The sequence below is a fragment of the Protopterus annectens genome, chromosome 10.part0, assembly GCF_019279795.1.
Source record: "Protopterus annectens isolate FY-2018-M chromosome 10.part0, PAN1.0, whole genome shotgun sequence".
NCBI classification, from domain to species: domain Eukaryota; kingdom Metazoa; phylum Chordata; order Ceratodontiformes; family Protopteridae; genus Protopterus; species Protopterus annectens.
Window position 1 is genome coordinate 1,686,700,512 of NC_056744.1, and position 16,983 is coordinate 1,686,717,494.

Here is a 16,983-nt window from a genome sequence, read left to right on the forward strand (position 1 = left end):
AGAACATACTACACAGCAATATTGATCCCTAGTTATACACAAATCATTGTGATGAAAGCCATCTGTATCTTATATATCTGCACTGTAGCTTTAAAATGTATCACATGACATTTTCTTCTGAAATATAATCATAATAATGCACATACTTGTCTTTTAGTCAAGGCAAATGCATTATAACATTACATATCTTTAAATCATAAGCATCTATATGCATTAAAGTGCAGCAGTCATATAAGCTTTCAAAGACATATGTGCATGAGTTTTACCTTCTATGCCTTCTAAATTATCTCATTTGTTTACTATGGCATATTAAATCATTTAAAATCATTATAACTTTTATATTTTATAAGTTACATCTTAAATAAGTAAATTATTATAAAGAAAAACTCACATTTTGTTGTCATAAAGTTCGTTTTTCATCACAATACCGCATTTACAGCAGTTCTACTTCCTGAAACAGTTTACTTCTTGAATTTGCGATGAGTCTGTGTGAAATCAGGGGTCAAAGTTCAAAATGGCTGCTTTCAGCTTCTCTGCGTGTTTTCTGGATGTTGAAGCTTTTAAAACGACTCGAGGACACTATTCACGAGGATACCCACAACCCAAATTGTCTTACATAACATTCTGGTGGGAATTTTAATAAAAGTAAGTGACAGACATTCATTTTGTAGTACAAATAGATTTATGCAGTGTAAAACCATCTCGAAGCACTTCACAAGTCATTGCAGTCTCTATGGCAGTGAAACCAAGCCTTCAATTGTTTAACATAAACATAACTTATTTTTATATGCCCCATTTCATTTTCTCATTCAGAGTTTGTTACATACACATATCAGTATTATCAGAACCTTATTACCTTATAAGAGAAAAAAAAGTACCTACAAAGATATTTACTTGCTGTTTGTTTTAATAAAGTAAAACCTGAGACATATTACTTTCAACTGCTTTAGTTCTAGTCAATTGCAGTTATATCATGACATATTATTTGATATCAAGTATTTAAGCAATTTAGTCATGGTATAATATATAGCAGTAATATTTAAACAGCATAAATAATTTTAAAGAGATAATAGATTATTTTTCCCCTTATTTCCTTATTTTCATCCTTCCTCTCCCTGCCCTCCCCCACCCTTCTCTAAATGTTTAGTTTAAAGAGAATGCCATTATTTAAAACAAGAAAAGAAAGGAGATGTATCAAATTACTAACCTTAGGTCTCTTTGTCACAAAAGAGAAACAAGTTGATTCATATCAGGTTATTTGTTCCTCAGGAAGTTTGATTATTTATAAAACAAAATTCAATTCTTGCACATTGAAATATCTTTGAACAAATCATTAAGATATTTGTGGTTTTCTTGTAAATGTAGTAACTGTAATTAAAGAGTTCAAAGAAAAATAAAACATGTCATTTGTTTTTTAGTCTTTTTTGTTTCTCTGATGTCTTCCAAGAAGTTCCTGTTGCCATTCTCTTTAACGAAGGATTTGCCCATTCCATATCCTCTATTTTATCTAATATTTTATTTTTTTTAATATGCAGCAAAGCAGAGTCCAAGTCTTCAAAAATTCTAGGGTCATCAGGTAAAAAGATTTTTAGTTTGGAAGGAAATAAAAGATGAGTTTTGAACTGTGCTTTCTTAAGCTCTCTTATTAATGGTAAAAAGACCTTTCTTTTTGATATTACCAAAGAAGAATAGTCATTGTCAAAGCGCACAGTTGCTTCATTAATTTTTATAGGTGCTTTAGCCCATGCAGATTTTAATACCATCTCCTTGTCATAAGATGATAAAAATCTTACAATAACTGATCTAGGATACTTTTTATTTGTATTAGAATTAGATAAAGACCTATGGGCTCTTTCAATACCAAAAGAAAATGCCTCTGACAGATCTAAAGTTTTGGGAAGCCAAGTATTTAAAATACCTTCTATATTTTCTGGCAGTCCAAAAATCCTTATATTATTGCGTCTGGATCTGTTTTCCAAGTCATCTAGTTTGGATTGAAGGTGTGTGTTTTGTTTCAATAAAAATTCAATGTTTATTTCTTCTTCCTTAATTCTGTTGTCCATATCATTAAGTGTCTCTTCTATACCTGTAATCTGAGCTTTCTGATGTTGTAGATCTTGGTGTAGCACATCCATTTGTTTTGTGGTTTTCTCTATAAAGTTATCAATTTTAACATCCAGTCTGTCCATTTTAGTTGTTAGTTGCTGAATAGTTGATAGTAAAGTCTGAAGCTCTTTCTTAATGCTGGAATCCTGGCTGTTAGCCTTGCTGGAACTCATTCTGAACAGAAGTGATGAGAGAGAAATTTCCAAAAGATTTCTGACAGGAAAATTAGTTACATTTTCTTTCTTTTTTAGATATTATTCAAGATACTGATATTCCAAACGTTATTAGAAAGAAAATTATTCCATTAGTTGAATTTTGAAGTAATAATTTCCTGTTAATGTAGTTATGTTGGTGGAGCTGAAGAAATCTGCTGCTATCCTGTGTTCATCCTTGGCCACGCCCCCTTCCTTATTATTTCTGATTTTCTTCCATGATATTCAATGCAAATAATGTAAATATCAGTATCATCTTGCAAGATTTTACAAACGGTAGGTGCTCATCATGGTTTGAGGATGAATTCTGTTCCTGCAGTCTTTTTCTGCATACTGATTTAATCTCTCAGTATGTATCCTTTTTTTAGTTTCCCCATGCGTTTAGCATTTCTAATACCCTGACAATAATGTAGCCAATTTAGAAGGGTGTGTGTGTGTGTGTGTGTGTGTGTATTTTGTTTACTGGGGTACTGCACTGATCAGTATTAACCAATTTCATGCTTAGCCCAAGTAAAATATAAATCATTTCACACGAAAAGGCAAATGTAAGAATAACAAAATATTTTAGATTAGTTGCATAGAAAACAAGACACACACACTATAGTACAGTCAGTCTCCGGGTTATGGACATCTGACATGCGGACAACCCATAGGTACGAAGTGGTTGCCGTAATGCTGGAAATACAGTGAAAAAATAAATCCTTAAAGTTGCACAAATCTGTGTGTGAGAGAGATTGAGCAATGTGTGTGACTGTATGCATGAACGAGGAAGTAACTGTCTGTTTTACAGATGAGGAGAGAGTGAGAGCGATGTATGAGTGAATGCAGGTATGAATGAGGAAGTAACTGTATGTATGACAGATCAGGAGAGAGTGAGCGACGTGAGTGAATGCAGGTATGAATGAGGAAGTAACTGTGTATGCGTGACAGATCAGGAGAGAGTGAGCGACGTGAGTGAATGCAGGTATGAATGAGGAAGTGACTGTGTGTGTGACAGATCAGGAGAGAGTGAGTGGTGTGTGCGTGAATGTAGGTATGAATGAGGAAGTGACTGTATGCGTGACAGATCAGGAGTGAGAGTGATGTGTGAGTGAATGCAGGTATGAATGAGGAAGTAACTGTGTGTGACAGATCAGGAGAGAGTGAGTGGTGTGTGTGTGAATGCAGGTATGAATGAGGAAGTGACTGTGTGTGAGACAAAGACAGAGAGTGAAGTGAGAGCAAACGAGCGATCCTCTGGCAGTAGTTACGAGTTGGGTGGTTCCATAAGGGGAGAGGGTTAGTTATGGACTAGGTAAGTGTTAAGAGAGAGAGAGAGAGAGAGTGTGTGTGTGTGTGTGTGTGTGTGTGTGTGTGTGTGTGTGTTCATACCTCTCAACCATCCAGATTTTATGAGAATGCCCAAATTTTGCCTCATATATTTGGCCTACTTCTCATAAAATTGTGTTTTTCTGACAAATCATTGAAGATTAAATTTAGAAAACAATGCCAGACATTTGAATTTCAGACCTCACACCCTTCTGAAAGTTCTTGCTAATTGCAAAACCTGTTATTCTATCAACTTTCTAAGTTTGTAAGAGCAATATTTAAAAAGGATCCCTATTTTGTGGTCTTTGTCCCCCCATTATATATGGCTTTGTCCAGATTTCTCAAAGAAGTTGAGAAGTACGATGTGTGTCTTTATGTGTGTATCAAAGGACTTGATATTCCATTGATATCTCTGAACCTCTTACAAGAAATTTGAACAAAGCTATAAATAATGGGGGACAAAGGCCTCAAAATAGGGACACTTTGTAAATATTTCTCTTACAAACTTAGAAAGTACATAGAACAGGTTTTGCATTAGCATGAATTTTCTGCCCTGTCTGAAACTCAAACAACTGCCACTATTTTCTGAATATAACCCTCAATGATTTGCTAGAAAACCACAATTTAATGAGAAACAGGTAAAAATATGAGGTAAAATCTGTACAGTTGAGAGGTATAGGTTTTTGTATCTCTCCTCTTAAAACAAGGAATCTGGATAAGCCTAAAATTAACAGGTGACAAAGGCTCACAATAGGAGCATATTTTAAATGACGTGTGTGTGTGTGTTACGTCTAAACCACTTGGAGCAAGAAATTTGGACAAAGTCATAAATGAAAGTGTTTCAAATGCCCCAGCATAGGGACACTTAATAAATATTTTGCTCTTACAAACTTAGAAAGTTGATACAATAGCAGGTTTTGCATTACCATAAATTTTCTTAAGGGTATGAATTCTGAAACTCAAATGTCTGTCATTATTTCCTAACTTCAGTCTTTAATTATTTGCCACTACTTTTGGTTGACATGAGCCAAAACTATGAGGCAAAATTCTGTAGAGTTGAGAGGTGTGTGTGTGTGTGTGTGTGTGTGTGTGTGTGTGTGAAAAAGCGTCCTCATAAACACTGCATTTCATAAGAAGCCTTAAACCAGATATGTTTATTGGAAGTAAGGAAGTATAGCTACAGTATACAGTACTATGTTTAAGATTTTGTTTTATTTGGAAATGTTCCTAAATTGTTTTATATGTAAAGAAAAGTAAAATAAGTGCTAGACTGAGGCAAACGTTTGCCTAAGTGACATTTAATAAGAACCATATGTACGTGTTTCAACTTGCATACAAATCTGATTTAAGGACAGACTAAAAAATGGATCTTGTCCTTAACCCGGGGACTGCCTGTAAACAAGCAGAGTGTAATGTAAAATATTTACATTAGTTTAAAGCAGACCAACCTTCCATAATTCTGTGACAACAAAAGAGAAGTGGAAAGGACAGATGGATAATGTGACTAAAGCTTACGAAATTAGTTTTGCTTCAGTCTTTATGTCTGCACAAAGTGCTCCTCTTAGCACCACACTGTAGGAAGAAAGGACTCCTTGTATAGTTCAGATCAGGTTATGTGTACTGGCAACATATTCAAGTATGACTGAATTTTTAGCCCTGTTGTTCCTACTACATATGCATTTCAGCCTGTGGACACAAAACCAGGAACAAAGGCACTGAAAAGTAGATACAGCCAACTAAAAATCTGGACATCTGATTAGCATCAAATTTGAACACCAAGTATACACAGTACATTTCTGGGAGGCCCTTACCTCCTTCACATTGAGGGATATACAATCATGCAATGCAATGGTTTATATATATCATTTTATGAGCATGGAGCAATTTTCTTGTTTTCCTAACCTCTGTTTTTTGGGCCAGTCAGTAACGCCAAATCTGTAAATTAGAACAGGAACAGTATGCTGATTTGTACCTTGAACTTTATTACCAGATGTACAAAAAGTTTTCAATATTAATTTTTAATTAATTATTAATTTTAAATAATCTAAAAAATAATCCCTAGTTAGCTTTGTTCCTATTTTCTCTAGCTGTACTTCTTGATCTATTCACATATATTTATATACTCCCCTCAAGTTCTTACATATCCCACGCTTCTCTCAGGCTATTTTCCTGATGCTGGAGCTTTCCTGCTATAAATGCTGTTTGCACATATTTATCAAGACCCAATGTCATTTGTATATCATCTGAAAAAGTTTTAACATTTGCAATGTTCTTTCAGTTGCTTGTCTGACAAGCCATGCTGTCTTTAAATCATCCAAGAAAGTATATGAGACACTGGGAAATTTGTTTTTGGCACTAAAGCTATAACCGTAACCTAGTTTGTCAAGTGTAAACAGCAGTGGTAGCAAAGAATCACCCTGGCATTTCCCTCTTTGGATTTTTATCCTTAGAAATGTAATTTTCCATTTATCATGATTCAGTTGTGAAGAGGTTTGCCATTGCTACCTGTATACTGCAATGTTTGCATAATCTTCAGTGAAGAAGTTGTGCATTTCAGTATTCAGACCCTCAGCCATAAAGGAACTTTTGTTTTCACCAAGTACAGTTTGTCCCACAGAAAACACCTCACTGACTTTATCACTGAAAGTCACTTGCAGCAAGGTATGGTGTTGCCCTTTATCCACTGTTGCACAACAATGGAGATGGTATAAATAAAAGTTAATGGGTGGGGGGGCCCTTCAAGTGGGAGGTGCAGGGCCCTAAAATTATGTTGACTAAATGTGGCATTTAGCAATTGTTTTTGTTGTTTTGACAATCAGATAAAAGACCTTTAGCAAGTAATCATGAATCCAGCCATGAATATATCTCAACCAGCAACAAGAAGCGCAACTATTTTTCAACTTTGTTGATTTATCCATTTTTTTCTACAGATTTCATAAACAAACATGTACATAGCCTACTATGTTGGGTCGTCATTGCTAGCCTTACATATTTTGATTTAAATTCTCCTTAACCATTCTAGCATCAAATCTTTATCAACATGTGGCTATTCTAGGAATTCAGTATACCTGACACTATACTTGTGGGCTTTCCAACTTTGTTTACTTTTCATCTATTCCTATATATATATATATATATATATATATATATATATATATATATATATATATATATATATATATATTTTTATTTATTTATTTATTTCCTTTTTGGCACTATAAGTTGCTGTTTAATTCTCATCTACTTCCATTCCAACTGCCTTCCAAAAATTTCTGCTAAACTTGGCCAACATGTTGAAATTTGCCCTTTTTCCCCAGTGTATTCCAGTCCCAGAGTTGGTATATTTAGTTCAGGGGGTGGAGGCACAGCACCCCCCACCAAGGTGGGTTTGACATAGTGAGGTGTATGTTCAGTTTTATTCTTCGCCAAGTGCTTTTTTCCCAGTTAAATATTTTGGTGGTATGTAGTTTTGATTTGGTGACAGTTCAATGTTGTCATCTCAATAAAAGCAAATTTGGGTAAGTGAAAATACGTCTGCTCAAGTAGACCCATTTATGTATGTACATATGTGTATGTGTATGTGTGTATATATATATATATATATATATATATATATATATATATAAATATATGTATAGCACATGGGTCTACTTCATAAGATTGACAGACCATTTGGTCGACAGCTCATTTGGTCGACAACCAGTATTCAAGGCACTTAACAGGGATTTGCCCCCCCTCCCCAATGTTGTGCGACCCTGGTGTTGATATATATAGTTAGGGGAGTGTTTATAATGTGTAGTTTTTATTGTATTTTCATGTTTTAAACAGAAATAGGTGGGGGCTGTGTCCCCCACACCCCCTAACTCTATATATATCAACTCCAGGGTCACACAACATTGGGGGGGGGGCAATTCCCAGGTTTTTGCCTTGAATACTGGTTGTCGACCAAATGGTCTGTTGATCTTATGAAGTAGACCCATGCACATATACATATATATAGATATATATATATATATATATCTCAACAGATATAGTGTTATGCACACGTGTGTGTGTGTGTGTGTGTGTAATATCATTCTTTACATTGCATAAATTTTGGTATTTTGAAAGCCATGTTCAGTTTATCATTTCATGTCATACAAAGAATAGTCTATCACTGCGGGGCATTGATGTCCTTACACATAACAGATTTCAAAGTGAATAGTATTCCAAATGTTGTGGAACAAAAATATACTGGAGTGAGGTTTGAAACCTTAATGAACTACAACATACATACTATGTCAAACCCACCCAGGACAGATAAGATATGGCCAAAATTTGTGCAAGAAAACACACAAATCCAAGTATTTGAAAATAAATGACTTAAACTTGTTGTGCTTGCAGATATTACCTGACATCTCTGTAACTTGTATCAATAAAAGAGCCACTTTTCTTCTTATACATTCATAGTTAAGTATTAGGGTAGCCTTAGCAAATGTGTCATCTTAGATTCCTTCTCTCCATACTCTAGAACTTCAGCTATGTTTGGATATGATACAGTCGGCAAATATGTATGCAGTCGCACAATGAAGACCTATGCATGCAGCCAATTTTGGGGGTGTGTAAACCTCCTTCAGAGCGAGGAGTACATGCTCTTGATCTGCACAGTTTTTATAAATCATTTGATAAGCAGGAAACGTTTTTCGTTTCGTTGTCCAGATGATACTATGTTATTTGGGGCTGGTAAATCATACCAAAGCTGTAAGTTATAACAAGAAGAGTAAATATATATTTTAGCTTGGGTTTTAATTATATACATTAAGGCAGTTTTCAATATAAATTGTACTCTACTGAAGTATTCCTTCCTAAGGTTTGTTCTCATTTGTCTGTGTTTTACTGTTGGTCCTTCATCTATTCCCAAACAATACATTCCCTCCTGTTCACGTTCATTTACATTGGATTGTTGTACCAAGTTTGTACTTTCTTGATGTTTCAGTTTTCATATCCTCATCTGATGAGCTATATAATTTAATAACATCTACAAAAAGTAGATGAGATGTCTTTGAAAAAGTTTGTTTTTTGAAGTTAAACTGCAACTATATCAAAGTCTATTAAGAAAAAAAAGAGTAACAGGTTAAGGACAAGACAAAATGGCAGTGATGACAAAGAATCACCCTGGAATATCCCCCTTTGAACTTTTATCCCTGACAATAATTTGTCCTCTATGAAGGCCCGTTGCAAGGTGCTTTGCCACTGTTTTACAGTCACTGCAATGTAACTGCTAAATGTAGGGTACATCTTGTACATCTGTAAGCACCCCTTTACACTGAATGTGGGATGCTGTTGAATGTTTGTTTTGTAAGCTACCCTTTCCTTACTCAGATTCTTCCCATTTTTACTTTCTCTGTTATAGCGTTATTTAAGAATAGTATAAAAAGTAACTCAGCAGTGTACTGAATACACACATTTAATAAACTAAAGCAAAGCTTTCAGGTTAACAAACCCTTCCTCAGTTCAAATTAAAACAGTTCAATACATTTCATTTAAAAGCTCAGTCTCATAAAAGCACAGTCAATCATACACAATATTCAATTAAACAATTAACATACAATTACTCATACAAAGAATGACATCTTGTAATAGGGTGTGTAAAAGCCTGATCACTAATAATACTATAGCAGCAACAACAGTTATAGCATGAGTAAGTATCGTAGCCTCTACTTCTAAATTCATTAATCATGTCATTCATTTGTGCAATATACTCAACAATATTGGTATTTAACCTGCTGTTACGTAAAAATTGTCCTTTGACAATTCCCTTAAAGATGTGTGGCAAATGCATACTCAAAGTATAAATATTTGGTTCTATGTACAGCTTTCTTATGCATAGATGTCTGTATGTCACATCCATTGAAGAATAGCTCCACATCCAAAAATACAATTCTAGTAGATAAAACAGACATAAAACATATCATAAAGTGTGCACCGCTATTCAAATATTCATCACATTGAACTGCTTCATCCTGCCCACCCTCCCAAATAAAAAACACATCATCTACAAATTGTTTAAAGCAGGCCACCTTTTCTGAGTAATAATTTGAAGCACTGTACACAAAATGATTTTCCCATTTATCCAATACCAAATTGGCATAAGTATTCACAATGGGTGTATCCATTACAATGCCTGATATCTGGTAGTAAAATATGTTATTATTAAAAAACATTTAAGAATCTATAATCCTTTGTCCCACATGACTTTCTTTTATTAACTTTTTGTTTTATTGTCAGGTTTAATTTTTTTCTAGATGGCTACAAACCAGGCATCAAATCCAGTATATAACTCTTAATAGGTGTTTTTTGTTGTTGTTGTTAAATGCCTGCTTGTGATATGAAGACAAGTCATTTTACTGTGTTAAACCTTAGTGTAAAAATGTTAATACCTTTAGCCAGAAGTTAGACACTGCATATGAACCCATGGTTTTCCATTTATGAGTTTAGTTTTCTTTTAATTTCTCTGGTCATAGCTTTCTCCCATGTCCTATCTTTTATTTTAGATCTCCCAACTCCATTTCTTTTAACTCTCTCATCCAGTCAGAATAGTTATGTTAAACAGGATCTTCATAAATACCAATTTCTTCTTTTTTGTGACGTCTCTATTGCTTTTTCCTTTGCTTCTCATTTCTCTGTAAGTAATTTTTGTGTCAACAATGAATTCCCGATTTTCTACATTTCTTTACATTTATCTGCATGCCATTTAAGTATTGCTGCTTCCATTGATATTTTTAGTTTATTACTGGAAATAGTACATGATAAATCATAGTCTCTCTTAATCCTGTGCATTGATTTTACCACAGCTAACTTTGTAAGGGTTTTAGAAGATCTGTTCCCTTTTCTGTATTCTTCTGACAGTAATGCTGCCCTTAATTGTTTTACAGTTTTCTCTATTCAGTTTTTCCAGGGTAACATTTTATTTCCTCCCTTCCTTTCCTTTGTTGCGCTACATTTTTTGTGGTAACACTATTTGTTCCTAGTTCAGATGCATGGTAGTATATCCTACTTATTTCTGCTACGATGCTTGAATTTCTCTTAATATTCCTGTTTACCACACCTCTAACATGCTGAGTCTTATTCACTTTCTGTAATCTATCTAACATGCTGAGTCTTATTCACTTTCTGTAATCTATTTCTTTTATTGCTCTCAACATGTCTATCCATCTGTATGTTAAATCAAGCAGCTCTTCCCCTAGACTGAGATCACCTTCTTTCTCTCCATTTATTGTCCTTTCCCTTTCAGTACAATTCTAACTGGGCCCATCAAGTAGAAATATTGTCAATGTCAGAGTATTAGCCATTTCCTGCTCTTTCCTTTGCAATTCTAACTGGACTTTGTGCAAGTTTCCTACAAAAGGTTCCAGTGCATCACCCTGTGGTGTATCTTCTTCAGACACATCCTGCTTCATCTCTTGTTCCTCCTCCTGAAGACTCATTGGCATATCATGTTATGATATTACTGGTGTCAGAGTTTCCACACTAAAGCCTTCATGTCACAGATAGTCTATCACCTCACAAATTCTTTTTGTTTAATTTCTGCCACTATTGCTATGCCAAGGGCTGTTTATAACACTGAATACAGCTCACTGACTTGTCTCTCAGTCACTTTTAGTGAAGGCATGGTGTTGCCCTTTGTCTACTGTTATGCAGCAATGGAGATGATATAAATAAAAGTCAGGGGTGTCTCCCAAAATGGGGGGAATGAGGACTTTCTCCCAGGCATGAAAAGCTCATCCCCCCCCCCAGAACATTCCACCTTTGTATTCTAATTTTTATAGAGCTGCATGTTTTGTGCTGATTTTGGCTTTCTTCTCTACATAAATATACTGTATCCAACCTCATTTTCCTTCCCATGTCTGTCTGTCTTTCTATAACTTTAAATCACCTCCATTTTTTGTTCCCTTCCTATTTTACTTCTGTTCCTTGCTTTTCAGTTTCTTCATGTAGGTATTTTCTTCTGATCTGGTAGATTTAAGGATGTTAAATTATCTGTAGTTTTTAATTGGTCTTCTTGCCTTGTGCAAGTCTTTTTTTTCTATTTTTTTGGCCCAACAGTAACAGTATTTAATCTATGTCTTTCCTCAGCAGTGCACTTTACTGTCTCTGTGCCTCATACTTGGGTTAATAGTTTTTTTTTTTGGCTTTGGTGGACTACTTCCTTCTACTACAGAGATGCTACCTTCACCCCAACCTGCTAACCCTGCAGCAGAAACGTTTCATGTCCTGGAACCAATGCATACAAGAGTGGGCACTAACTTGCCCTGTGACCCGTTTAACCATTTTTTATCTACCTTTTTCCATTATATTTAATATGCACTCTATATATCAGGGTCTTGATGGTGAGAGTTTCTAAAAACAGGGCCCACCATCCGAAGGTACTTATCAATATTAATGAATTCAGTTCCAGCAATACCACTCTCATTTTCTGGCTTATTCCATCTCTCCATTTAGATCTTTTATATCTCTCCAAGTCTTTTAGGTTTCTAATATCAAGACTGGAATGGACCCCATTCCTAAACCAAAGTATGACTAAAGTTCATGAAATTAGTATTGTTTCCAATTGTTGCTGTTAGTCAGAAGTGCTCTTCAAAGCACCTGCACTGTGTCCTGTAATGACTCCTTCTGCAATTCTTATGGAGTTACATTTATCAGTATCATATCCAAGTATGACTGTAAATTAATTTTTTTATTTACAATATAGGATGGCACAGTGGTAGCATTGTCACCTCACTGCAAGACGTTCTCTAGTTCAATTCTCGACTGGTGTGACTTCTGTGCAGAGTATGCATGTCCTCCCTGCATTCGTGTGGGTCTCCTCTGGGCACTCAGATATCCTCTCATGTTAAAAGGCATACATCTGGAGTGTTTCTACCCAGGATTCTGCTAAAAATTGGCTTAGTTCCAAGTCGAACTTTCCCAGTAAAGAAACGTTAAATAAATAAATAAAACTCATTGCTGTTGCTACTACTGCTGGAATGGTCTGGGTATCTTTCTTCCACATTGCCTTTGTTTCTGCCTGCAAATCCTGGTATTGTATGACTTTGTGTCTCTCCGTATGTAAGACACTGTTGTCATTAGGTGTAGTGATTTCAATAATCAATGTTACTTTTGTCTTCTTTTCATGGACTACTAGATCTGGTTTGCTTGCATCTGTTTTAGGAACTGTTGGTAATGGATGATCCCATGTGATATAAACTTCATCATTTTCTATTATGCTTCCTAGCTCATGTTTCCAGTACTTTTCAGCTACTTCAGTATTATAACATTTGCACAATCCCCAATGCAACACTCTTGCCACATTATGCCTTTCAGTATACAGTCCTTTTGCCATTAGTATATCACAACCAGCAAAAAGATGTCCAACAATAAATAGGACATGCTGGAAGGATAGATTCCTGTCCCAGAGACTCCCCATGATTTGGAACAGGATTCCAATATATATCAGGCAGAGCCCCTCTCTAACACTCTTCAAGAGAAACCTTGACGGCTGGATGGGAACCAGATAATTTACCCCGGGGATCACTGCAGTGGCTCTGCTGGACAGTGGCACAGGGAATTACTGGCTCTGCTGGACATAGATCAACTAATCCATAGTCCCAAAAGGGGCTCCAATATCCTAGACCTGGTCATTACCAACATGGGAAATCAATGCTCCACACCTATGGTCACCCCCTTGTTAGTCAGGTCTGACCATAAGCTAATCACCCTTAACATCCACATCCCACCCCTTCACTAAGGAAACCTCCATAAAAAACTTCTCCAAAGCCAACTTCATACTACTCAAGTCAGAACTGACAAACTTCACTACACCCATGCAGACTGGAACTGAAAGTTCAACTGCTGAATCCTACACTAAGGGACTATACGAGCACATCCACTCATGCATGAATCATGCCATTCCAAACAGAACCAAGATGCTCTCATCCAAAAAAAGGAAGCCAATCTGGTGGTCCCCTGCCATAAACAAACTTTACAACAAAGGGAAGAAACTGTTGCAGCAAAGAGGAAAATCCCAGGATGCAAAAAAACTCCCTTACCAGCCTCAGTAAGATCTGCTCTGAGCTAAAACAGAATGTCATTAAATATACTGATCCCAAGGATATTGCCAATATCCTGGCAGATCGATTAAGTGCCAACTTCACCCCACTCTCACCCTCTAAACGGCCCATCTCAATACCGGAAGATTGCCAAAATCCGGTAATAACGGCCACACAGGTAAAAAAAAAACACTCTCCAAAGCTAAGAATACAGCATCCATGGGACCAGATGACATCCCGGGCTGTGTACTACATGAACTACAATATGAACTGGCACCTCACCTAAGTGTCATGTTTAATCATAGCCTCACCTCGGGTTTCGTGCCCACTGAGTGGCACACAGCTACAGTTATCCCACTCCACAAGGAGGGATCCACCTTAGATCCCGGAAACTACTGTCCCATCAGTCTGACGAGCCTTGTCTGCAAGGCCATGGAGCGTATTATCATGGAACTTATAAACAAAGACATTGGCAACCTTCAAACACTGGACCCCACCCAGTTTGGGTTCGTGAAGGGCCGATCTTGTCTCCTGAACCTGAATGACTTCTTGGAATCAGTCTCCAGAGCCATGGACAAGGGTAAGGTGGTCCACACAGCCTATCTAGACCTTGCCAAGGCCTTTGACACCACCCCCACTCTGGAATCATAGATAAACTTACTAAGCTGGGCATTAATCCCTACATCACCAAATGGGTTGCTAACTGGCTTACTGATAGAACCCACACTGTAAACGTAGCAGACCCAAATCCAGCTCCAGACAAGTGACAAGTGGAGTACCTAAGGGTTCAGTCCAGGGACTGCTCTTGTTTGCCATCTGCTTCTCTGAAGTACAGGCCAACACTAAGGAACTCTGGCTAACAAAGTTTGCAGATGACTGCAAACTGGGAGCCATTATTCAATCCCCAAATGATGTGGATACTCTACAAAAGGGCCTTACAGAAACAGATGCTTGGTGCCAGAGCCTTGGGCTCAATGCCAAGAAATGTCTAGTTATCCCCTTTGGAAAAAAAAACATGTACCCGTGAATTACCATATAGGTGGCATTACACTAAACACCGAAAGTGTGATAAGAGACTTAGGGACACAGGTGGACAGTGTTCTCAACTTCGATATCCACATCGCCACAACAGTCAGGAAATCCTTCTATGTAGCACACCTCATCACTAAGGGCTTTTCATCTAGAAAAAAAGGAGGTTGTTGTCCCACTGTACTCATCCCTCATTAAACCCATTATAGAATACAACGCCCCATTTGGTATGCACCTCTCAAGACTTCTGCAACAACTAGAAAGACCACAGAAATACCTCAGTAAAAGAATCATAGGCCTAAAGCAGATGCCCTACCCTGACCGCCTTAAAAAACTCCAGCTATACTCTGTCGCATATCGTCTACTCAGAGGCAATCTCTGCTTAACATACAAGGCCATGTCAAACCCAGAGCTGTTGAACATGCTACACTTAAAGAAATCCCAATCCCTCAGAGCCACACGCTCCAGGGATCCAAACCTTGTTGTCACAATAAACAAAACATGCTGGAGGGATAGGTTCCTGACCCAGAGACTCCCCATACTCTGGAACAGATTGTCCATACATGTCAAGCAGAGTGCCTCTTCAAAAGGAACCTTGACGATTGGATAGGAGAAAGGAAATTCACCCCGGGGTTCACGTCAGTCGCCCTGCTAGAAAGGGGGCAAGGGAAGTAAATTGTGTGGGAAGAAATAGCAAGGGAATTGTTATGGCTAGGCTTATATAGGCCCTAGGGCTGATAGCTTAGTACCAACCTATGACAGGGGCACAGGGAACTAATCTAAGGGGGTGGCGAAAGCCAACACATTCTGGCTAGGCTTATAAATGCCCTTGGGCAGATAGCCTAGTACTTACCTATGAACTGTTTCCAATTATGTTATACAAAACATAGATTTGTCTGTCTCTCGCACATGTTCAATGCACCTTGTAAACCAAGGTCTATACTTGCAACTATACTGATGCATTTTCCAACACACTTCTTGCAGTCTCATCTGATCCTTCACCTTATATCCTTTCTTTTGGGACATTCAATTGCTGCCTGATTTTTATCTACTTCTGGTTTGATTTCCATTCTAACTTGATGCAGATATGCTTCGGCTGGACTAAGAAGAAAAGTCATCTTATATTTATTCTCCTCATGTTCCAAAAGTTTCACTATGTCTGGGGATTTTGAGGTCAGCAGACATGCATGCAGTCCCACAATTGCAGATCTAAACATGTAATCCATTTCAAGGAGGTCCATACCTCCTTTGGAATGGGGATATATAATCTTGGTATGCACTGATTTTTACAAATCATTTGATGAGCATGGTGCATACTTCTTGTTTTATTATCTAATCTATCCAGTACATTTTGGGGCCAAGCAATCAATCCAAAACTATAAGACAGGAAGAGTAAATTGGTTTATAGCTTGGATTTTATTCCTGGACGTCAATGCTGTTTTCAGGATTAATTTAAGTCTTCTAAAGTACTCCTTACTAAGTTTTATACGCATTTGTTCATGTTTTATTGCTGATCCTTCATCATTTCACAAGTATTTATACACTCCCCCTTGCTCAATTTCTTTTATATCACATTCTTGTCTTAAACTGATGTTTTCCTGGTGCTGCAGTTTTCCTGCTTTAACGGTTGCTTTTGCACATTTATCAAGGCCAAATGACATTCTAATATCATCTGAAATAGTTTTGACAACCTGCAGCTGTGCTTTCAATTCCTCATCTGATGAACTATACAGTTTTAAATCATCAACAAAGAGAAGATGAGAATTCTTTAGACTTTGTTGTTTTCTAGGAGTCACATTATAGCCATGGCCTAAGTTGTAAAGAGGTTAATGGGTTAAGAGCAAGACAGAGAGTCACCCTGGAACATCCCCCTTTGAATTTTTATCCCTTGGATAGTAATTTGTCCTTTATCATGATTTAATTGCAAAGTACTCTGTCATTGTTTCATGGTCACTGTAACATAGTCGATCAGTGTAGGATGTATCTTATACATTTTAAGCCCTCTTTTATCCATGAATGTGGAATACTATCAAATGCTTTTTTGTAGTCAATCCATGCCACACTTAGATTCTTCCCCTTTTTACAGTTCTCCACTATGACTTTATTTAAAATCAGATGACCCTTTGTTCCATATGACTCTTTTATTGCCATTTTGTTCGACTGCTATAATTGAATTTTCTTCTAGATGACCATAAAATCTATTGGCATCAATTCCCATGTATAGTTTATACATTATCAGTAGGCAAGTTATTGGTCTATAA